At 46.6% G+C, this 25,773-nt stretch overlaps 1 pseudogene; it reads left to right on the plus strand.

The window, feature by feature from the left end:
- Positions 1–24,187: 24,187 nt before the first annotated feature.
- LOC132417527 (ras-related protein Rab-2A-like) lies at positions 24,188–25,274 on the plus strand (annotated as a pseudogene).
- Positions 25,275–25,773: the final 499 nt, after the last annotated feature.

Here is a 25,773-nt window from a genome sequence, read left to right on the forward strand (position 1 = left end):
AGAGTATATGCAGTATGATTCTATGTGTGTACATTTGAAAAACATACAAGATACTACTATAAATTGTTTTGAAGCAATTATACCCCAATAAAGATGTTAAAAAAATTGTTTTGATATTTATCTTGAAATTGTGAAAGTGTAAAAATATGGGCAGGAGGGCTTTACGCGAACTTCAATACAGAGATAACTTCTGGGAGGAGGGAGGTGAAAGTTTGGTACTACCTGCAGTACTTTTCTTCAAAGAAAATACGCTGTGACATTGTCTTTACTTTTTTATAGGTGTTTTAAATATTTCATAATTTAGTATTAAAATATGAAAACAGAAATCATTGTCAGCAGGAATGAAATGAGAGCTCTCTGCTGGAGTTCATTCAGCCTCTGGTCCAGCAGGGCTCCGCCCCCTGCCCCACCCCCTAGCTGGGGCATCCAGCCCCACCCCTACTCCCAGGGGTCCCAGTGAAGACAGCTTTTCTCCCACTCTCTTCCTCCCACTCTCTTTCTCCCAGAGTAGGTGGCATCTTAGAATCGAGCCACTTTCTCCAGACCCCTGACCTATCCCCACCATGGGCCTTTCTGAGTCTGATCGGTGATGCAAAGATGGGGTCTGATGCCTGCATTGTCACTGGGTTCAATCCCTCTGCCACCTCGTCCTCCAACCTGCCCCAGGCCCTAAAAGTGACCTTCTGCTTTGGATACTGTTCTGGGAGTAGATGGGCTAGAAGTTGCCCCTCATGGGGTGTTTCTGATGCATGGGTACAGGATCAACCCCCTTGGGTGTAGGTGAGCCCTTCAAACCTCTCCCTTCCCTCTCTTCTTGGCCACCATCCCACCTGTAAACCCCTCCACCTCCCTATATTGCTCCCTGACCCAAATTTCCTCTGCTCTCCTTTCCTCCCCATTCCTCTCCCCATGCTCTCTGGAACCCCCTCCTGTGGAACAGAATTTCCATCTACCCTGAACCTCTCAGCCCACGCTCTGCATCCCACCCTGAGGCCAGGCTCTCCCCCAGGTACCATTTCCCTGACAGCCCCCTCCAATGAACGCTGCTTGCTCTCACGTCACGATCAGAGACGGGCTGAGCATCCTTCTTATTCCCCGCAGCCCCCTCTAGACCAGCTTCAGATACAAACCTTTTTAAGAATCACATCCTCAGGCTCCCTGGTTCCATGGCCTTTCCCTCCTGCTAACCACCTCCCGAGCTCCTGGATATTCTTTTATTAATGGAGAATTTGGGCACCTGAATTCCACCACGAATGACTTTGACTAACAGATTGCAGACGAGAGGGGCCACAGGCTGAATCAGCCTGTACACATTTATATGTCTGTTTTAAAGAAGGAATGTGTGATACTCAATTTTGCATCCATAACAAATACCATGAACTAGGTGGTTCAAAGAACAGGTATTTATCTCCTCACAGTTCTGGAGGCTTGAAGTCCCAGACCAAGGTACCAACCCGGTCAGTTCCTGGTGAGGGCTCTCTTCCTGGTTTGCAGATGGCTGCCTTCTTGCTGTGTGCTCACATGGCCTTTCCTCTGTGTGCACACGGAGGAAAGTGAGGGAAGGGGGCAAATGGGGAGAGAAAGAACTTTCTGGTGTCTCTTCTTACCAGGACACTACTCCCATCAGATTAGAGCCCCACTCATGTGATTTTAATTCCTTCCTCAGTGCCCCATCTCAGATACAACCACACTGGAGGTTAGGGCTTGGACGTAGGAATTTGGGGGGACACAGACATTCAGCTCCTAACAGAAGGTGAAGGGCTTTAAGCACTGTCATTTGCTACAGTCTCCACCTCTCCCTATGTCTTCTCCCTTCCTGCTGCAATCATCTGTCTATGCATCATGCATGCCGATCTGCATGGTCTTCACTCCTGTCCATCTCAGCATCCCAGTTCAGCTACATCCTGAACTATGTTGTCACCCAGAACCCTTGAACCCCTGAATCCCATATAGGACCCAGCAATTCCATATCCGTCTGGTCCCAGCCTCCTAACTTTCTATCCTGCTGATCTGGGTCCATTGGATAAAGCCCAGAACTCTGCTTCTAAGTTCCAGGTCTTGGGATGGCTTCCTAACCAAGAGCCTCAATCTGGCTCTGTTCTCCACACCTGAGTAAGGCCAACAAACCTGGCCAAACCCCAAACGAGAAGAGCCCTGGAACTGGAGTCAGGAAACTGGTGGGGTCAGGAGCAAATCACAGCCTTTGGGGGCCTCAATTTTCCCATTTGTAAATGGGAAAATACCAGTTCCTCCTTCCCAAGGTTTTTGTGGAAATTAAACTGGAGGTCTGTGGAAGCACTTTATAAGCAGCAAGCACTGGGCATAGGGCGGTAGTTGTCACTTGGGAAGCATATGTCCCCCTAGTGGATGCTGGAGAGTCACCATCTCCTTATACTGATGTGTTAGTCAGGGTTTTGCAGAGTAGAACCAATTCGATGTGTGGTTCAGTCTGAAAGCCGGCAGGCTCATGGCTCAAGAAGAACCAGTTATTTAGTTCTAGTCTGAAGGCAGGAGAAGACAGAGTCCCAGCTCAAGCAGTCAGGAAGCAGGAGTTTCCTCTTGCTCAGCCTTTTTATTCTTCTCAGGTCCTCAGTGGATTAACTGACGCCCACCCACATTGGAGAGGGAAATCTGCTTGACTCAGTCCACAGATACAAATGCGATCCTCATCCAGAAATACCCTCACAGACACACCCAGAATCGTGTGTGACCAAATATCTGGGCATTCTGTAGCCTAGTCAAGTTGACATGTAAAATTAACCATCACAAAAGGGGACATAGAATTCCCAAGGTCAGTAATTTCTTCTCCTTTTGTACACATAGCTGAGCATCCTGGTCATTTAAACAGTCCCACAGGTGCTTTGTCATCAATTGCCTTAGACTTTATTACATTCAAGGGTGACGAACTCACGGGGCCAAGACAGTAAAGTAAGGGTGCTTTGTAAAAGTGGACAGTTGCCATAGGCATGTCTAGTGGTGTTGTACCAAACTGTATAACAAGTGCAAATTGGCTCAGACCAACGTTTGTTTTCTGAGAGCCAATCACTAGCAAGACCCGCCCACTAGAAGCCCAGCTGGAGAGAGAGAAAGGTCTTGGCGTCCCTAAAGCATCCTGGTTCCATGCGCAACATGAGTCTGCCTGAGAGCAGGTTGACGGTATGACCTTGGGGCTCTCCCTGGGCCTCAGTGCCCTCATCTGAAAAAGAAGGCTCAAAACAAGGTAAGGACGTGTAGCATCATCATAAACTGAAGGTCCAAGAAGCTGTAGTCAAGTCCCCGAGATCTCTGAGCCTCAGTGTCCTTGTGGGTGAATGAAGTGGTCATCATTGCCGCCGTTGTTTGTTGTGGGTATTCACGAGGTAGTGTCACGAAGACACTGGGCACACGTGGCAGGCACCCCAAGGAACTTTTACAAGTGCCACTTATTCATGAGTTTGAACACTCATTAAACATGGATTGCCTGAGGGCTTTCTATGAGCGGGGGCTGTGCCAGGGGCTGGAGAAGCAACAGCTAATAAAGAAGCTAAGTTCTCTCCCTTGATGAGAACACCCGGTGATGATGCAGAACCAGCTCAACAGCTATGCCATGTGGTGAATAATATGGGAGGTAAGAGGGGTGCTCTGGGGCCCAGAGGGGTGGCATCAGACCCTGGGTGGGGCTGGGGTAACGAAAAAGACCTCCCAGGAAATTGGAACCCTGTGCATTGCCGGTGGGAATGTACCATGAGGCAACTGCTGTGGAAAACAGTATGGCGGTGCTTCAAAAAGTTAAACATAGAATTACCATAGGACCCAGCAATTCCACTTCTGGGTATATACCCCAAAGAACTGAAAGCAGGGACTCCAACAGACATTAGTACCCCTGTGTTCGGGGCAGCCTTATTCACAATAGCCAAAAATGTGTAAGCAATCCAAGGTCCATCGACAGATGAATGGATAAAGTGTGGTATATCTATGCAATGGAAGATGATTCTACTTTAAAAAGGTAGGACAGGGCTTCCCTGGTGGCGCAGTGGTTGAGAGTCCGCCTGTTGATGCAGGGGACACGGGTTCGTGCCCCGGTCCGGGAAGATCCCACGTGCCACGGAGAGGCTGGGCCCGTGAGCCATGGCCACTGAGCCTGCGCGTCCGGAGCCTGTGCTCCGCAACTGGAGAGGCCACAACAGTTAGAGGCCCGTGTACCGCAAAAAAAAAAAAAAAAAAAAAGGTAGGACATTCGGGGCTTCCCTGGTGATGCAGTGGTTAAGAATCCGCCTGCCAATGCAGGGGACACGGGTTCGAGCCCTTGCCTGGGAAGATCCCACATGCCACGGAGCAACTAAGCCTGTGCACCACAACTACTGAGCCTGAGCTCTAGAGCCTGCAAGCCACAGCTACTGAGCCCACGAGCCACAACCGCTGAAGGCTGCGCGCCTAAAGCCCGTGCTCAGCAACAAGAGAAGCCATGACAATGAGAAGCCCGCGCACTGCAGCGAAGACCCAGCACAGTCATAAATTAATTAATTAATTAATTTTTTAAAAAGGTAGGAGATTCTGACACATGCTACAACATGGAAACCTTGAAGACATTGTGCTAAGTGAAATGAGTTGGACACAAAAGGACAAATATTATAGGAGGAACCTAGAATAGTCAAATTTATGGACACAGAAAATAGAATGGTGGTTGCCAGGGGCTGGAGGGGGTGGAAATGGGGAGTTAATGTTTAATGGGTACAGAATTTCAGTTTGAGAAGATGAAAACTTTTTGGAGATAAATGATGGTCATGGGTGCACAAAAATGTGAATGTACTTAACGCCACTGGACTATACACCTAAAAATGGTCAAAATGGTAAATTTTATATAAAATGGAATATGGTTCAGCCGTAAAACAAAATGAAATCTTGCCGTCTGGGGACAAGATAGATGGACCTTGGGGGCATTATGCTAAGTAAAGTAAGTCAGACAGAAAAAGACAAGTACCATATGATCTCACTTATAAGTGGAATTCAAAAACAACAACGATGACAAAACCAAGTTTATAGATACCGAGAATATATCCGTGGTTGCCAGGGGTGGGTGGGAGAATGGGTAAAGGGATTCAAAAAGTAAAAACTTCCAGTTATAAAGTAAATAAGTCATGGGGATGTAATATATAGCATGGTGACTATAGTTAATAATACTGTATTGTATATATATATATATATATTTTTTTTTTTTTTTTGCGGTACGTGGGCCTCTCACTGCTGTGGCCTCTCCCGCTGTGGAGCACAGGCTCCGGAAGCGCAGGCTCAGCGGCCATGGCTCACGGGCCCAGCCGCTCCGCGGCACGTGGGATCTTCCCGGACCGGGGCACGAACCCGTGTCCCCTGTATCGGCAGGCGGACTCTCAACCACTGCGCCACCAGGGAAGCCCTGTATTGAATATTTGAAGAAAAAAAAAAGACCTCCCAGGAGAAATGGCCCTGGATTCGAATCTTGATGAGCAAGCATAAATTTGGGACCTAAAAACAACATATTTAATTCCTTCTCTTGTTCTTTTTCCACTTGAGATGACTCAGACTTCCTTTCCTAGAGAGACCTAATTTTAGACACTCAACATTCCTGATAAAGTCCCAGGATCCAGTCCAGCTCACAATGGCATCCAGCTGTATCCAGTCGTAAGTTGTGCTCATCTGGGCCCTTGCAGCCACATGGAGAATGAAGAAATAAAGAACCAAGAGGAAAACCTCTCACTCTGCACATCACAATCCATTCCAGATGGATTACAGAGGTAAGATAAAAACGAGAAAATCAGTGCAACACTGGAAGAACTAGAAATGAATATTTATCCAACATCTAGGGGAGAAAAGACTTGCTAAGTATAGCAGTAATAGCAAAAAAAGCCCAGGGCTTCCCTGGTGGTGCAGTGGATAAGAATCTGCCTGCCAGTGCAGGGGACACAGGTGCAGAGTACACAGGTGCGATCTCTGGTCCGGGAAGGTCCCACATGCCCTGGAGCAACTAAGCCCGTGCGCCACAACTACTGAGCCTGCGCTCTAGAGCCCGTGCTCCGCAACAAGAGAAGCCACCGCAATGAGAAGCCTGCGCACCACAACGAAGGGCAGGCCCCGCTCGCCCCAACTAGAGAAAACCCACGTGCAGCTATGAAGACCCAACAGACAAAAAAAAAGCCCAAGGAAAAACAATGGGAAAAAGAGACTCCAGCAAAAAGTAAAATTTCTACACATGGCATTTGGGCAAGGAGGGGGAAAAGCAAGTAGGAAAAATATGTGCAGCAAAGAGTTACTGTCTTTATTCTGTAAAGAACTGATACCCATTAGTAAGAAAAACATTGAGCTTTCTGTAGTAAAATGAGTAAAAGATACAATTTCCAAAAGAAAAAAGGACACAATCAGTAGGGAGGATGATTGAGGATGAGCTCCCGTCTGCATCTAGCAATGCGGCTAGTGTAGGACAATTCCAGGCTGACAAGCAATAGAGCCAAAAGCTTTCTGCTCCTTTGTCTGTGCCTTGGCGGGGGCGGTGGGGGAGCATCATCTGGTGAGACAAGTTGTCTTCTTAAAAAGACTTTTGATAAACACATAATATGCAGAGGGCTTTGTGTTATAGGCAAGAGAGAGCAACTTAATATTTCCCTAGAGCTCCAGGGCTAAACTAAGAGAGATGCAAGGACTTGTCAAGGTCATTCATTTACTCTCTTACCCATTCTACAAGTATTTATTGAGTATCTGCTATGTACAAGGCACAGAACTACAGGATCTGCCGGTACAGCTGTGAAAAGATGGACACGGTCTCCCAGCCAGCTCGTCCCCCCCTTCCCCCTCAATCCATCTATAATGTTGTACTGAGAAGAACTTCAAGCAGCTTTTCGGGCCATTAGGGTCTTCCCTCCAACATATGAAAGACGCAGAGTGCATCTGACCCTGCAGAGAGCCAGGAGCCTCTGGTAATTAGAGTCTCTCAATAATTTAGGATGACACGACACCTTGGGGATACTCACTAAGGAGGAGGTAGCTGCCATGGCAGGATCTGGAAGCCAAGGACCTGGATTCGGGACTTGGTTCTTTTCTGGCTGTGAGCTCCTGAGCGAGTCACTAACCCCGTGGCTCTGACCACCAGCCCTACCCATGGAGTGAGTGGCAGAGGGTTCAAGGTACCCCTGGTGTGAAAGCAGTTGGCAAACTGTGATGTGTTCAATAAATAGGATGTTATTGGATAAATAATAGGATAAATAAATGTCCTTACTCAGGACACCAAGCGGCTGTTTATTTCGATTAAGGCCGCAGAATCTGACCCCTCCCGCCAGGGCTGCAGCATCCCAGGTGAGGAATGGGTTTCCCTTCTCAGTCTCGTGTTTGCTTAGAGGAAGGCTGTTCCACGTGGTCATGACTCCACGTTCCGTTCAGCAGTTATAGAACTCTAATGACTTGATGGCTAATTCTGCTCTGATTTATATACGGGTTAATTAGGATTTTTACCCTGTAACAGGTGGTGTCTTCATTAAATCACGATCCACTTGCTCTGACTGGAAGCAGCTAGTCTGGGGTAGGGGTGACGGCCATTTATTTCCTGCGTGTCAGAACTGAGCCGTGAGGAAGGGAATTCAGATGGAAATCATGCAATGTGTTTCACTTCGTGTTATCTGTAAAATTAGGGCTTTCCGTCCCCCACCCCCTTGAGCCTTTTAGAGGTCCCCACTATTATCTTTACAAACTTTAAGCAGTCAGGGAGGCTGGAGGCAGCGTCATCTCCTGAGAAACTGATGGAGGGAGCAGGTACCATTGATGCTGTCTGGGCCTCCAGGGCCTGGCGGTACAGCGGCAGCGGCCGGACAGCACCAAGGTAGACCCGTTTTGTCACACTGAGAGGCAAACCCATTGCTCTTGAAAAGGAAAGTGTTTTGTTTTTATTTTTTCATTTCTTTTCTTTTACAGACAGGAGAGTAAGCCTCAGCGAGGAAGGTCACTTGCCCCCAAACAAGTGGTCTCGGTCAGGGTCAGGTCCACAGACTGGATCCTCGCTAGACATCCTGGGGTCCCTGGACCGGTATCATTGGCATCACCTCGGAGCTTGTGAGAGATGCAGAGTCTACACGCCACTGACCTGCTGAGCCAAAATTGGCCCTTTATTAAGACCCTCAAGTGCTGTGTGTGCTCGCGAAGGGCACGGCAGTGACTTGGGCGTGACTACCTTGGGAGTTTTCATTTGTGGAGCACATACCAGGGACCAGGAGCTTTACAGCTTCTGCAAGATGCTTCATGTGTTTTATCTCATTTAATATTCACAAAAGTGTTGAATGCAAAGCAGGTACTTTATTCCCATTTTGCTGATGGAGAAATCGAGGCCCTGAGAGCTGAGTTTATTTGCCCAAAGCCACACAGATAGTAGATAAGATTTCAAGCTAGCTTTGTCTAGTGGCTAAGTCTGGGCTTACAACTGTTATAGCCAACATCATCTCGAATGCCAATGATTTTTTTTATTAATTTTTATTGGAGCAGAGTTGATTTACAATCTTGTGTTAGTTTCTGCTGTACAGCAAAGTGAATCAGTTATATATATACATATTTCCACTCTTTTTTAGCTTCCATTCCCATATAGATCATTACAGAGTACTGAGTAGAGTTCCCTGTGCTATACAGTAGGTTCTTATTAGTTGTCTATTTTATATATAGTAGTGTGTATAGGTTAATCCCAATCTCCCAATTTATCCCTCTTGCTCCCCCTCTTCCCCCTTGGTAACCATAAGTTTGTTTTCTACACCTGTGACTTTATTTCTGTTTTGTAAATAGGTTCATTTGTACCATTTTTTTAGATTCCACATATAAGCAATATCATATGATATTTGGCTTTCTCTGTCTTACTTCACTCAGTATGACAAGCTCCAGGTCCATCCATGTCACTGCAAATGGCATGATTTGATTCTTTTTTATGGCTGAGTAATATTCCATTGTATATATGTACCACATCTTCTTTATCCATTCCTCTGTCAATGGACATTTAGGTTGCTTCCATGTCCTATTGTATTTGGATATTGTATTGGATATTGTAAATGCCAATGACTTGTTAACAACAGCTAGAACCAAAGATGTCTTCAGTATCTTTCTAAATGTATTACATTCATCCCTGCCCTCTGAAATTAAATAGCTGAAAATTAATGTTACCTTTCAAAATTATAAACTTCATAATGAATATTATTTTAGAATACAAGGAGATCCTAAGATTCCCTGGTGCTATCTTGGGGCTGAAGTGTGCAGAACTGTTTGTCCCTTTACTGAATGAATGTAGTCTGCTGAATTTTTAAATAAACTTTTAATTTTAGAATAGTTTTAAATTTATAGTAAAATTGCAATGATAGTACAGGAGTTCCCATATACCGTGCATGCGGTTTCCCCTATTATTATCTTACATTAGTGTAGTATATTTGTCACAATTAATGAACCAAACTTTGTTCAGATGTCCTTAGCTTTTTTTTTTTTTTTTTTTTTTTTTTTGCGGTACGCGGGCCTCTCACTGTTGTGGTCTCTCCCGTTGCGGAGCACGGGCTCCGGATGCGCAGGCTCAGCAGCCATGGCTCACGGGCCCAGCCGCTCCGTGGCATGTGGGATCTTCCCGGACCAGGGCACGAACTCGTGTCCCCTGCATCGGCAGGCGGACTCTCAACCACTGCGCCACCAGGGAAGCCCTGTCCTTAGCTTTTAACGATCCTCTTTTTCTGTCCCAAGATCTCATCCAGGACACCACAACACACTTAGTCATCACGTCTCCTTAGACTCCTCTTGGCTGTGAAGGTTTCTCTGATTCTCCTTGTTTTTGATGACGTTGCCCGTTTTGACGAGTCAAGTATTTTGTAAAATGTCCCTCAGCTGGAATTTGTCTGACGTCTTCCTCATGATTAGGCTGGGCTTATGGGTTTTAGGGATGAAGATCACAGAGATCATGACATCATAACAGGGGAGGGTACACGCTATCCACATGACATCACTGTTGATGCTGACCTTGATCGCCTGCCAAGGGGTCATGCTTGTAGATTTCTCCACTGCAAAATTATTCATTCCCCATCTGCACATTTCCATACGGTACCCTTTAGAAGGAAGTTTAGGGGAGGAAAATCTCTACCCATCTTAGCTTCATTGGCTGAGGCCCTGCAAATTAGACTTACAAAAGACAGATTAACAAGAGAAAAACAAAGACGTTTATTAACATGTGCATCGTGCATACAAGTGGGAATACTCAGTGACGAATAACTCATAGGGGCGATTAGAACATGGGCTTTATAGCACTTTAACAAAACAATGAATTTTGTAGAGAAAACATGGGCTTTATAGCATTTTAACAAAACAATGAATTTTGTAGAGAAAACATGGGCTTTATAGCATTTTAACAAAACAATGAATTTTGTAGAGAAAACATGGGCTTTATAGCATTTTAACAAAACAATGAATTTTGTAGAGAAGTGACAGGACAAAGGAAAAGGATTTTGAGTTTCTAGGGAGGGCAAATGGTGGGAACACAAATATATGGGGGAACTAATGGAAGATAAGGGCTGGTTAATATAGTTTGTTACGTAGATTTCCCTGGTGCTATCTTGGGGCTGAGACTAGAGTTGTCTCCTACGATTAACTCTGTCCTTCCTGGTAGGGAGGGGAATGGAGACGTCTTTACAAATGTATGCACTGCTTTTCTGCAAATAGAGAGAGGTCAGAGAGCTTTTCTTGTATCTGCTTATTCTCAATTATCTTCAGCTCAGAATAATCCTTATGCCAAAATGGTACACTTTGGGGTGGCATATCCTGCCATCCTTCAGAAGTCATTGTGAGCTGTCCACTCTTGAGGAGTGGGGAGTCGTGCTCCACCTTCTTGAGGATGGAAGATCTACTGATACATAAAATATGTGGAATTCTTCTGTAGGCAAGATTTACCTTTTCTCCCTCATTTATTTAGTCAATCATGTGTTTATATCGCCATGGACTCATGGCTATTTATTTCATGCTCTGGGTGATAATCCAATACTACTACTTTATTTATCTCGACGCTCCAGCTGTGGGCATCGGGAGCTTTTCAGTTGGCTGCTGTATCCCTTTGGCATACTCCCATCACTGTGGATTTTCTTTTTAGCACTTCCTTACTTTCTGACACTCCAAGATGCTCCAGGGTCACCTTGTCTCTTCCCTTCCCCAGCCCTAGACTCAGCCATTTCCCCAAGGACCACATTATGTGTGAGTTTGTGTTTACAGATGCCATCTAGTCTGATCTTCTCAACAGCTCTGTGACATGGGGAGCGATATCCTCCTTCACAGACATGGATCAGAAAGGAGAAGCTGTTTGCCAAGAGAATGAAGGTTGGAGCCAGTATCTGAGTTAACATCTGCCTGCTCCCAAGCCTTCAACACCTGTACTGACCTGTTATATTACACAATGGAGCGATCTCTCTCAATTTAGGGGATCCATGAGGTTCCAAGGAGAGGAAGAATGAGAAAGAGAGCTGAGCGGAGTCACTGAGAGGTAGGAAGGAGCTGGGGGTCCTGCTTTTATGAGATTTCTACGTCTACAGAATATATACACACAGCCTCCCTCTTCTTCAGCCCCGCAGTCAACCCACCTTGTAGCTACGTTTGGATCTCCCCACCCCTGAGGTCTCCTTCCATGGAATCCTAGAATTCCAGTTCTAGAAGACACCCAGCAATCACATCATTAACTCTTCTTTTACAGATGATACAATTGAAGGTCAGAGAAGGCAAGAGGCTTTTTCAAGGGTGAATAGCAACTACTTGCCAGAATTGGCGCTGGGATCCAGGTTCCCTGGTTCCTAGATCACTGCCCCCAAGGGCCCTTCATCGTAGTAAGCTGGTTTCACCTGGGAGCCAGGAACCTGGGCGTTGCCATGAGGAATGGCATCACTGATCCTTCGGTCCGTCTCTTTCTGTGTCCTGGGCCTGCAGAGTATATCCTTGAAGATGGGGAGGGTATTAACTTCCACCCTTTACCCACCTAAGGACTCTCCCTCGGCCCCACAATTAGGCCTTAGCAAAAGACTCTTTTCTCGAAACTCACTCTGGGTCCTTCTCCTGCATTGCTCTGTTACACATCCTCAAAACCCAGCCAGAGCAGCAGGGACCTGGCTGTGGAGGCTGGAGTTCCCAGTTACTGTTGGATCAAAATCCCTAGTTCATCAGGCCTGACACCCAGTGTTCGATGGAGACAGAAACCACAGAATGATGGATAGTGACTGATTAATTTCCAGCCTAATGGCGGTAAAGCCGTCCACCTTGCCATTAAGTGAGCCATGTTTGGCAAGGGACATGCAGGCAAAAAGAGATGAATATTTTTATGATCCAACTCTGAGTGAATTCATCTGAGGGCCTGTTTAGCTTCAGGGCAAAGCAGGAGGAGATTAAATAAGTTAATGGATGCGATAGCAATTTCTAAACTGTAAACTGGTTGTGAAAGCACTTCCTAACTGTAAAGTGTTACGTAAATCCTGAGAGCACGTTGGTGGAGTGTGGGTGGTAGCATTCCAGAGCTGAATACAGCAATGTCTGCTCCAGTATCTCCAGCTACTTTATGAATTTAGGTTTATAAATTTTGTAATCAAGCGAATCTTTTTTCTCCCCTTTCAAATAACTTTCCTCTGCTGCAGACTGTGCCTCCCTTCCTCTATGGCTTCAACTTAAAAGGACATGCAGACTGCAAGGGAACTTTTCAATGGCTCCCTCCCTTAATAAAATATCTAAGTCTATATGAAATCAGCGAAACGTTGTAAATCCTAGAGAACAACAAACGATTCCTTGAAGATTTATAAAAGGCAAAAACGGCTCTATAAAGAATATGGTAGTTTTCTAACTAATAATTATTACTAGCGATTACAAGGCTATTTACCTTGGTTAAAACCCATAAAATTATACACTTAAAACTGGTAAATTTTGTAGTATGTAAATTACACCTCAATAAAGATGATTTTTTAAAGGCATAAACACCCAGGCACAGTTTGGTATTTTTCAAATAATATTAAATTTCACCTAATATATTCCTAGGCATAGAATGTTTCTTTCCACATTATTTTAAAATTTGTCTTCAGGACAAACATCTCAAGCTGAGATAGAGTTCTGAAACTTTGGACAAGTTTCCCATCAAAAACTCCTCTCTAAGAATTTTCTCATATTCTGTAGCTTTGTATTTCAAATTAAAAAACCATTGTCGGGCTTCCCTGGTGGCGCAGTGGTTGAGAGTCCGTCTGCCGATGCAGGGGACGCGGGTTCGTGCCCCGGTCCAGGAGGATCCCACATGCTGCGGAGCGGCTGGGCCCGTGAGCCATGGCTGCTGAGCCTGCGCGTCCGGAGCCTGTGCTCCGCAACAGGAGAGGCCACAGCAGTGAGAGGCCCGCGTACCGCAAAAAAAAAAAAAAAAAGCCATTGTTTTCTATAATTACTTCCTGCTAATTACAGGAAAGCTCTTGTTTAACTTCCTAACACATTTAATCAGGTAGAAAGTGTCTCCTGACTCTCTGCGGCATTCTTTACTGGGTGGATGCTCAGAGAGGAAAGTTAAAGATTGTTCTCAACGGCACTGAGGGAAGCTGTGTCCCCTGCACCAGCTGTATTCTAGCCTAAGGATTCATAACTTTCTAGTCAGGCATGATAAACTTTTTCTTTGCAACAATCTAGCACGGACAGTGTGTCTAGCATTTTCAGTGATTCCTACTGTTATGTGGGAACACTTGTTTCTTACTCTTGATACTTCCACTGTCAAGGAAGGTACATGATTAATGTACTTCCCGATGTTTCCTGGTTCCTTCCATGGGGAGGAACGTTGTAAGCGGCCTGTTTCTGCCCCTTTCCTCAATCCTGCTGGGAGGCTGAAATGACTTATCCAATTGGCAACTATGGAAAACTCAACCAGGCAAACTCAAGTTAATTCCTTCCGTCTTCATCCTGAGACTGAGCCTCCCTGCTGAAGCATGAACTCTCTACTCTTCCATATGCCCTGAGACTAACCTGGGCAAAGGGCCCCACACATGGACCCAGTGCCCTGTCCCACCCCAGCTGCTAGGACAGGGTGGTTAAGTCAGTCTAATGCTAGGGTTTAATTTCAGTAAGCTCACTTACCCAAGGATAAAAGCCATGCTTCCAATCTTGATGTTCCATCCACTTTCTTATCTGAACAGGGAAGGGGGTGTCATTAACGAACTACCCTCCAAGACCCCAGCACTTGTAAGAGAAAGCAATGGACATGCACTGAATTCTCAGTCCAACCACCTAACCAGATTGTGACTATCGACCTGCTACTTGATCTTTCTGAGCTCCATCCGTAAAACACAGAGAAACACAGCAGCAGCATCACAGCACCATCACAGTATCAGATGAGATAGGGAAAAGGAAAGAGGCTGGTAAACTGTGATGACCTCTGAACTTATGAGCTATGCTTAAAACTGTTTGCTCTAGACTAAATATTTGTGTCCCTCACAAAGTTCATATGTTGAAACCTAATCCCTAATGTGATGGAATTCGGAGGTGGGGCCTCTGGGAGGTGATGATGTCATGCAGGTGGAGCCCTCATGAATGGGATTAGTGCCCTTATGAAAGAGCATCCAGGGAGCTCCCTTCTCCTTCCGCCACATGAGGACACAGCAAGAAGACAGTGAGTGGGTCCTCACCAGACACCGAATCCGCCAGCACCTTGACCTCAGATGTCCCAGTCTCCAGACCTGTGAGAAATACATTTCTGTTGTTTAGAAGTCACTCAGTCTGTGGTACTCTGTTATAGCAGCCCAGATGGGGTAAAACGACATCATAAACAATCTTTAGTAAACAGATCCAAATGTACTCAGGCATGCAGAGATCTAAGCTATTTACATGACACCTGTTCTCTTAGCATCTCATAGGCCATCGACCAGCTTGTAGTCTTGGCTCTGGGACTGGCCCTGACAAGACTGTGTAGCAGGTGAAAGCACCGTGTATTGGATGTCACATGAATATAGTGAGGTGGCTGAGAGCATAGACTCTGGTGCCAAACAGAACTGGCTGGACTCCTAGCTCCACCACCCACTAGCTGGGTGTCTGTGGGTGAATTTTTTTACCCCTTTGTCTGCAAAATGAGAATGATAATAAATGAGGGTAATACTGGACCTGCTTTGTAGGGTCATCATGAGGAATAAATGAAGTAAGGCATGGGATAAATTCAATTGGAGTTCTGGTACATCATAAGCATTCATTACACGTTACCAGACATTAGGATATCTACCCACCACCTCCACATGGCACTTATGATATTCACAACCCCCAGGCTAGTCAGGATTCTCGCTGAAAGTCCTCATCTGCGCCTAGCCTCCTTCTCAGCCCTTGTAGCCCACTCATCTCAGCATCACTCATGCTCTCAATTCTCCCAGTCAAGCAGCCAGCTCATGCCCTGTTTGCCCCAAGCTCCTTGCAGGTGATCAGGAACTATGCTCGTTTGTTCATGCATTCATTCATTCAACAAGTGCGTACCTAGCACCTCCTCCATGCCAAACCCTGGGCTGGTAGTTGGGGCCATGGAGACAAATCAGTCTCCTTCTCCCACCCTTGCTGAGCTCATCTGAATGGGTAACAGACACAAATGGCTCCACTCCACAGCTGGCTGTGAAGGAGCAACCTGGAGGGGCAGGCAGTGCTTTGGGAGCACAGGACATGATTCCTTCCAAGTAGGTCATGTTCAACTAGAACTTTGAAGGCAGGAGATGCTGAGGAAGAGCCTCCTGAGCTAAAGAAAGGGTGAGGAAAGGAACCAAGGTGGTCAAAGGCATGGAGGTAGGAAGCCACAAGGATTGTGAGAGGAAAGGTTCTGTGATCCAGAACCTAGGCCCACCAGGAAGAACTCTGTAATCAGAGATGAGGTTGCTAATTCCATGCTAAGGGCTTCTAGATGCTTGAGCAAAGGCTTGAAGTAATCAGGGCTGCTCCTCAGGACGATGAATAGAGCAGGCTGGGAGGATGGGTTGTGACAGGGTGGGAAGGCCCAGATGCCTTCTGAAGACCACTGGACAGTGATGGTCTTCAGTCACTTGTTCACTCATTCGTCCGAGAAATGGTCATTGTGTTCCTGATGACAGGCAACAGCTGTGCGTCTTTGAATGGGACCCCTGAGCCTTCCTGGGCCTCCAGGAACCTTCTTTCATCCATGAAGGGAAGATGTCAACATTCAGGGACTGAGGTTGTGCTGTCTGAAGCCAGGTCTTGGGCACAGGTTGCTTTCTGGAGTCTCCTGCAGCCTCAGGACTCCACTCTGCCCAACCAGCAGTATTGGACTTGAGGACTTAAAAATATCTCATCAGCCTTTCCCAAGCTCCACTAGAGTCTCATCTCTCTGACTGCAAAGGAAGATGTTTCCATATCATCTGGGCACACATGGTGGCTGCTTGCTCAGAAACTGGATGTCCCATGAATGTCAATATCCTCTGAAAGGACATCCTCTCCAGACGGATGAGGAATCATGGATGCAAAGAGGGGACTTTAATCCGTTGAGCCATAATACTATGACTGGGAACTTTAATGGCCTTCACTTAACCCTCCAAAAACCCAAGGAAGAAGGTATTTGCATTCTCAAGTTCCCAAGGACCACACTGAGGACCAGGGAGACAAAACAAGACATTTGCCTCAAGTCACAAAACAAAGACACAGCAGAGCTGGGACCTAAGTCAGCTGGGGCTGGTTCCACATCCCATGTTCTTTCTGCTGTATCACTGTTTGGAATCACACTGGCCTCCTCCCCTGTCTTGCACATCTCATCCTCTGGGATCTGGGGTGGCCCTTGCATATCTCAGGATCCCTGGTATGATGGCTCACCCCGGCTCAAGAACAGTACTGCTGTGGCAACATGATCCAGGGAGGAAATACCACTTTAATGCATCTCGTCCATCACCCACTCCTACCCTTTCAAATCCTGGCGGAGAGCAGCAATGAAAACTTCTCATTGCAGGAGTCACCCTGGAGACAAATGAAAGGAAACTGAATGCAAAATGGGGGGAGAGAAGGATTTCTGTGGGGATCTGGGTAACTTCAGGGTTGTTCAGAGAGATGAGCATTTTACAGATGGTTTGCCAACAGTCTTTGGATAGAAACTCTCAAAAACAAGCCCAGAAGACTTCTCTGGTGGCGCAGTGGTTAAGAATCCACCTGCCAATGCAGGGGACATGGGTTTGAGCCCTGGTCCGGGAAGGTCCCACACGCCACAGAGCAACTCACCCCGTGCGCCATAACGACTGAGCCTGTGTCTGGAGCCCATGTGCCACAACCACTGAGCCTTCATGCCACAACTAGTGAAGCTCATGCGCCTAGAGCCTGTGCTCCGCAACAAGAGAAGCCACCACACCGAGGAGCACGTGCACCGCAACGAAGGGTAGCCCCCGCTCGCCACAACTAGAGAAATCCCATGCGCAGCAACGAAGACCCAACACAGCCACAAAAATAAATAAAATCAATAAATTTATTAAAAAGAAGCCTAGAAAATGTGTGGTCAGTGAAAAATAGCATTTATCAATATGAATATAAGTTGTGCACACACATTCATTTCTAACAATGCTTTCTAACTTAAACAGTAAAAGATGTTCATTAAAGAAAATAATGAAAGTAATAGAAGCAGGAAGGGAGGAGAAATCGCCTTTGGTTCTACTCTTGCTTCCTTCCCTCGCCCAGTAAACAGGTTCTCTCAGAAATAGAGTTACGGGTAACATCTGATTCACGTCATTCTACTTCTCTTTTCACCTGTTCAAAGCTATGATTTGGAGGGAAGAGGAAGTATTTATTTAACATCTACAATGTGCCAGGCAAGTGCCTACTGCATTGCTCTTGTTGCCTTATTTAATTCTCATAATGATACTGTGAGATCAGTATCATTATCCCTGTTTTAGGGAGGAGGAAACTGAAACTCAGAGAGGTTCAAAAACTTACCCAAGTCATACAGCTTCTAAGTGGTGTAGACAGATTCCCACTGGGCTCCAACAAGACTCCAAAGTCCCTTTTATGCCTGGTACCTTGGAGGGAACACATAGAATAAGATTAACACTTGGCCCTTATTCTCCAATTGCTCACAGTTGAACAGGGATGGCTAGATACACGTGGGACTTATCTGAAGCCCAGACAAAATGCAAATGGTAAGAAGAGGTTTAATTTAAGTCCTCTGAGAATTCACAGAGGGACGGTGGTACTTTCAGTTGGAGGAAGGCAAAGGGGGATCAGATTAATGGAAGGGGTGACATTTGACCTGATTCTTGAGAACAGGGTGGGATTTTAAAAGCCATACTGGTGTGTGTGGGGGTGGGGAATGAAGGGCATTCTAGGCAGAGGTAACAGCCTGAAGAAAGAAAAGAGGTAGGACACTCAACAGCCACAAACAGGGGTTAGATTCATTTGGCTGGAACCTAAGGATGTATGAGTGGAAGACACAGAAAATGAAGCTGGAAATGAGGTTAGAGACAGATATTGAAGGGCCTTGAATGCTTGACTAACAATCTGAATTTCTGTTATTGAACAGGGGAGTGACGTGCTCTGACTAATAGTTTAAGAAAATCTCTCTAGCAGTAGAGGCTGCAATCATCACAGAGAAAAGGGTGTTGATAACGGTGATGGGGAGGATAAGAGGAGGAAAGTACTGGAATATGAGATACGTTAGAGATGAGATTTCTGACCTGAGTTACAGATGGCGCAGCCATCAGTTGGGAGAGGGGACTCGGGGAGAGAAGCCTACTTGGAGGAAAAATACGACATCAACTTCTGTCCAGTTGAGTTTGAGGTGCCTGTGAGGCATTTAAGTGGAATGTCGAGTAGATGGTGGCTGTATGTGTCCAGCAGTAGAGACACTGGTCTAGCCGGTTTTAGCATATCCCATCGTAGACCCAGTGGGGGCTTTGGAGATGATCCATTCCAGTCTCATCATCCCTATAGCAAGCTGCATTGATTAGGTCTGCTAAAAATTCATGGTCTTTCCTAGATCAGGCCACCCATGTCATTGTCAAAACGTTTTACTTGTCCTTTTTCAGCTTCCTTTCTATCTATCTTCACATGGCTAATTTCTAAGAGTTCTTCACATCTCAGCATAATTGTCACCTGCTCCGGGAAGCCCAGATCATGGAATTACACAATGGGGGAGTCAAGTAGCTAGAGGAGAATTGGGGCCAACTCATACCCTGCCAATCATAGAGGGGCCAGGAAAGCATCTAGTGAGTTACCAGGACTGGCCTGGGCCCCATCCAGGGCTGCTTACCCCATGGAGGAGAGGAGTGGGAGGGAAGCTCTACCCTCTAGAGTCTGCAGAGGCCAATAGAAAGAGCCCAGAAGGGTCCAAGACACTCATGTACAGTCCCTTTACCCATCCCTCCAGCCAATTCAGTCATTCTTCCTGCTTCCAGAAGTAGTCAATTGATAGAGTGGACTAAAGGGTAGAAACCACTTTCCAACATTTCCAAAAGAAAAAAAAGTTTCTATTTTACAGACCAAGGTAGAAAACTTGATTAAGAGAGAAAATAGTTTCTCCTTCACATAAAACATTCTTAATAATAGTCTTAACAATAACAGGGAAATGGGCCATTTAAGTGCATCAGAAGAGCCACATGGAAGCCCTGGCCTGCTGGCCTAACACAGGTGATGCCTTCTGAAACTCTCCTGTGGCTCTGAGAAGGGGGACACAACAGAGCCTAGAAACAGAAAGTAAATAGGGATCAAATGGCTCCCTTTCTCGGCTGTTTGGAGAACTGAATGTTAAGTCTTTGATGAGCATGACCACGGTCTGAGTTACAGAAGTCACTCTCACTCCCCGCTTCTCATTTTCGCTGCAATCCCTCTGGTTATTCGAATTAGGAAGGTGCTTGGACTACATATTCAGCTTCTGTTTCTCCTTCTCCAAATGTATTCTGGATGCCCACTGTGTCACTCAGTGTCCATGCCCCGAGGATCACTCCTTCCTTCCAAACATTAGCTTCTTGTCCATTATGCCTCCACTCAGCCCCTCTGGTTCCCATCAATCTAATTCGTCTCTGTCTCCCAAATCTTGGACTGCCCACGACGGGAGGGATGCAAAATGCTAAGCGCTAATTGCTGTGAAGCTGTTTCTCCATTGAATGCATCAGCAACCTCTCTCCCCAGAAAGATGCCACTGTCTTTCCTCTGGTCCAGACCCACCTCGTTTCCGGCTGTCCCACCTTATTCTGATAGAGGTTGAGACACAGCGTGGTGCCGCGTAAGGAGTAGGCCTTGGTGTCCACAAAGCTCTGCTGCTTTAAGCCGTTAACAGCTGCTTCAGTTTAAGACACTTAACTAGTCTGGGCCTCAATTTCCCCATCTGTCAATGGAGATAATAATATACAAGGCACAAAATCTGGGATAACAAATTAAAGGACCTCGGCACTGAAAAGCCCATAAATCCATCAGTTCACTGGAGCCAGGCTGGGGTTTTCAGACCTTCCTGAAGAGTCATTCCTCATCATTAGGTGGTTGTGAGGCTCAGACGTGAATACGAGTGCGACGCCTGCTGTTCAAGTCCAGGCTGGCAGGAGCGCCCTTCCAGCCCTCGATCATCCACGTGTCCCAGTGTCCTGTTCCTCCTGAACGCCCCCAAGACCCTCTGGAAGATGCAGTTAACCCCCCGGCCTCCCTTTGAGCTGGACTCCCACCCTCCGTGCCCTCTACTCACTTTACGTTGCCAGCTTACTGAGCCCTAATCACCTGTTTCATTAAAAATGGCTAAATTGATAAACGCTAATTGCTCAGAGAGAGAGAGAGAATAAAGAATGGTGTGTGCGGTAGACTCAGGGGACAAGCCACATAGAGAGGGCTTATCTTCTGTCTGGAATTTAGTGAACTCTTTCCAGATTTCAATTACATTTCTCAAAAACAAAAACAATGCCCATTCTGCTAGGAGGGGTTCACCCCCGTTTTATGGAGAGCAGAGCTAGCTGTGTTAACTGGCAGAAAAGAAGTCAAGAGACAATCACAGCTCACGGGGAGTGGGCAGGACGGCTGCCGAGCACTGTGCTGACGGCTCCGCGTGGCATCTTCACAGCAAGCAGGGGAGGGAGTGACTGTTATTATCCTCGTTTTGCAGGTGGGGAAACTGAGGGTCAGGCAAGTTAGGCCATTTGCTCAAGGTGAGAAGGTATGGGCCCGGCAGGGCTAAAACATGAACACAGCTGTCAGATCCCAGAGATCGTGTTCCCACCCCCAGGGCATCCTACCTAAGGGAGGGAGAGAGACATACACGTTCCCCAGAGTTCATCATGGCAAATGACTGCAGGGATTTGAACAGCCCCAAATCCCACCTAACTTTGTAAACAGCAGCTCTGCAAGTGTGGAAACAGCCCTTGGACCTGGACTCAAAGGACCATCATTGGAGATTTGAATGATCTGAGGTTTGAGTTCTCGTTGGAAAAGTCACTCAACCTCCCTTCATCTCAGTCTACTCATCTATAAAATGGAGCTAGTTATCTTCACTCTATGAAACTTCCAAGGTTGTTGAGCTGAAACAAGGAAGACACCAGACGTGAAGAGTCATGACCCAGAAACCCTCGACAAGCTTTGTTATCGACGGTAGAGGAGTCACCCTCAGCAAAGCTCTCTGTTCTCTGAGTTCAGGCAATGGGTGCAGAGAAGAAGGGTGACGCCCTTCTGGTAGCTGCGGTGATTGAGGAATGTGGTGGCTTTTGTGCCTCCTGGTTCTGGGGGGTTCTCTCCATGAGTAGCTGGAACTGACCAAGTCCCTTGAACCTGACCGGAGAGATGCCCTTTTAGGTTCCATCAGGATGGACTCTGTGGATGCTGCCTGGTGAAACAGGTCAGCATGGAACGATCTTGCCGGAATGGACCCTTCAAGGCAGCCTGATGGCTCACCCCCATCCCTCCAACCCGACCTTTTGCTCAGAAGTTAGGGGATGCTGACAGCTCAGGTAGAGTTCTCAGCCACATGTTCCTTAAACAGGTACAATAGTGCCTGGGGATTCGTGTGCTGTGCCTTAAAGAGAGCAGGAGCGAGAACTAGGAAATGTGGCCCCACATCTACACGTCTCATCAGGGATTCCCCACATCAGGGGTTCTCTACTCCGGTGATTCTGATCCCCAAGGGCATTTGGCCGTGTCTGGAGACATTTTAAGTCATCACAACTCGGATGTGTGTGTGAGGGTGCCACTGGCATCTAGTGGATGGAGGTCAGGGATGCAACTGAAAACCCTACAGGGCTCAGGAAAAACCCCACCACAAAGAGTGGTCCAGCCCAGAATGTCAATAGTGCTGAAGTTAAGAAACTGTGGTCTAGATAATATTTCAAGGTCTCCTTAACAGCAGCTGCTGTTACTCCCACTATCCTTTCCTTGTCTTTACTTAATGGCAAATGGCCCTTGGAGGGGGAGGTCCTGACCTACCACGGTTACCACCGTGAGCCCCCAAATGAGAGTTATTACCAAAGAAAAAGTCATCTTTTTTGCATAGAATGATGATAATTGCCACCCTATTTTAGATAAGGGTTTTAGACTCATGCTACGATAGCATACAGGCTAGTTTAACGCATACTGCGTACTCCGTCTACCATCTCCCTAGTCTGCCATCCCATGAATGATGATGGTGTTAAGACTTGATCTCATGGTCAGGACAGGTAGGCTTGCAAGGGATAAAGGTCCTTTACATTCAAAGAATTTTCCTTCGCCAGTTAGAACTCTTCTCGTATACAACGAATCATCGCCTTTGCAAAGCACAGTGTTAGTTCAAAATTATATTAAATTCAAATAAGATCCAACTCAAGCATTCATGCACTCATCAACCTGCCAATAGAAACGTACAGAGCACCTTTTAAGCCCCAAACCTTCTGCTCCAGCCTGGAATTCTAAATAAGAAGCGGCGCTGCAACCCACACGGCCGACCACCCCCGCAGAGTGCACACTCAGATGGGAGTGTGCACTCACACACCTGCAGGGGAACAAGATGGCTTTGCTGTGGAGGCTCGTGGTGGAGACTGACAGCTCCAAACCTACTTCCTTTCGTCTTGTGCGTGCAGCTAGACGCCATTTCTCATCTTCCTCTGCAGCTGGATGCAGCTGGGTCTCTGAGTTCTGGACTGTGAGCTAGAAGTGAGGAGAGTCACTCACAACGTAGCCCATGAGAACCTCTCGGGCTTGGTCTCTCTCCTTTCCCATCACCAAGCCAGAGACAGAGGATCCAGCAGCAGACTCCAAGACCCCAGGGGGGGGGCACAGCCATAGTGTGGAAGGGTCCCAGGATGGTGGGGGGAAAGACCACCCCTAAGCAAGAATGCCGACATTGGAGTGAGACGTCAATTTGTATTGCATTAAGCTACTGAAATTTGGGGCATGGTTTTCACAGCAGCTAGGGTTACTTGTCCTAACTAATAGCAGATGTGTGCCCAACCGTCCACCCAAGAGGAGCTGATTCTCCTTTGTGTCCCCATTATGACTTATAAAGACCTTTATCACAATACCTGGAAGGCCTTGCTGCACTAATTTGTTTATCTCTTTGTGTCCCTACAGTGGTCGCCACAGACTTTTTTCATGGTAGGGGCTTAGGGGTGGCCATCTTACCACCAGGGGAGATAGGAAACTTGTCTTGAAGTTATAACTGCCTAGAAAATGCACCATTTCACTCTCAACTTAAAAAATAAGAAGATACATTTTGTTGGCATTTTTTTTTTCAGCAAGGATTCTCCCCTAGATTCAACTAGGATGGCAAAGTCAACATTCTACCAGGGTACTTCTCCATTTTTATTCTCCTCTTTAAAAAATATAATAAAAGACTGTAAGGCTATTTTGTTTGGAGCAGTAGAAGGTATTAGCCTACGTCCTCCCTGTAGCAACGCATGTTGCATTGAAGAATCACCCAGCTGTGCTACCTGTTTTTGAAAAGAGACCAGAGACAGCCCTAGGGATCCAAGAGCCATTGGAGGATCTGAGCGGAAGACAACGGTCAGATTCGGGGGCTGTTAAAACCAGAAGAGGGAGGCGGGGCGGAGGTGCCAGGGCCGCTGTTATTGTTCAGCTGGGCTCCGTTGGGCGCCTTCTCCCTTGCCTCCGATGGTGTCGATTTCTCCCGCTTCCTCTCGGCACCTCACTCCCGGCGGCTGACGACGGCGGCGGCGGCGGCTGCGGCGGGCGGAGCCTGGCGCTTCGAGGCCAAGCGGCGCCGTGGTGAGGGGCGCGGCGGAACGGGAGCCGTCTGCCCTGGCGCCGGGCGGCCGCGGCCATGGCGTACGCCTGTCTGTTCAAGTACATTATCATCGGCGACACAGGCGTTGGTAAATCATGCTTATTGCTACAGTTTACAGACAAGAGGTTTCAGCCAGTGCATGACCTTACTATTGGTGTAGAGTTCGGTGCTCGAATGAAAACTATTGATGGGAAACAGATAAAACTTCAGATTTGGGGTACAGCAGGCCAGGAGTCCTTTCGTTCCATCACAAGGTCGTATTACAGAGGTGGAGCAGGGACTTTACTAGTGTGTGATATTATAAGGAGAGACACATTCAACCACTTGACAACCTGGTTACAGTATGCCCGCCAGCATTCCAATTCCCACATGGTCATTATGCTTACTGGAAATAAAAGTGATTTATGTAAGGCCAACTGGCCCGAGGCAGGGGAACGCAATCAGACTCCCGGGTTGAAACTGACCTGGAGACTTTCCGGACCACCCAGTTCCAGGAACTGACCTGGGGACTTTCCACCCGGCCCAGCCTTCCCGCCTTTCGAGGGGCGGGACTAACGGTCCCCCACGATACCCGAAAAGACCACCAAATAAGGAATACCCTGCGCCCTCCCGGATTCACCACACCCCTTTCCCTTCTTCCCCTATAAATTCTGCCCAAACCCTCGCCAGGGCGTCTCTTCTCCGGCCCCTTTCTCTCGGGCCAGTGCACCTCGCCCAGGAGCGTTCCCAAATAAAGCTTGTTTAAGCTCTCCTCCGTTTTTGGTGCCGTTCCTTACAATTTAGAATTTAGAAGAGAAGTAAAAAAAGAAGAAGGTGAAGCTTTTGCACGAGAACATGGACTTATCTTCATGGAAACTTCTGCTAAGACTGCTTCTAATGTAAAGAGGCATTTATTAATACAGCAAAAGAAATTTATGAAAAAATCCAAGGAGTCTTTGACATTAATAATGAGGCAAATGGTATTAAAATTGGCCGTCAGCATGCTGCTACGGACGCCACGCACACAGGCAGTCAGGGAGGACAGCAGGCGGGGGAGGCTGCTATTGAGTCTGTTTTTACTGTCTCCCTGCCCAGAAGGGGCTACTCACCTATTCTTTCACCCACCTGCTCAGCTGAGACATGAAACTCTTCGAAATGGCTTTATGTCACAGAAGAAGACTTTAATCCTTCAAATTCTTGTGTAACTTTAAATAAATGGTTAATGTTCACTTAAAGAGACAGATTTTGGAGATTGTATTCATATCTATTTGCATTTGATTTCTAGGTCAATTGACGTGATTATTTTTGTTCAATGTTGTCTTGTGCCCTTACCTACGAACTGAATTGTATCGAACACTACAGAGTCATCCTGAGTATTTTAAATCGGTTTGTGTAGTTAGGTGTCCCCACACCTGTGGTTACCTAATGTTTAATATTATGGAACTGTCCTCAAAAGTTTGTCAATTTTCAAGGCTATAAGGAAAACAGAAGGACTCTTTTAATTCTGTATTTTATCATTTACTTTCTGTATATATAGTTTAATAACCTGCTTGGGTGTAATTTGCCAAGCTTGGATTCTTTAATGCATTTGCATAAATTCTATACCGTTTAGAGCTTAAAGCTACAGAAGCATTGTTAGGAAT

The sequence above is a fragment of the Delphinus delphis genome, chromosome 2 (assembly GCF_949987515.2).
Source record: "Delphinus delphis chromosome 2, mDelDel1.2, whole genome shotgun sequence".
Lineage (NCBI taxonomy): Eukaryota > Metazoa > Chordata > Mammalia > Artiodactyla > Delphinidae > Delphinus > Delphinus delphis.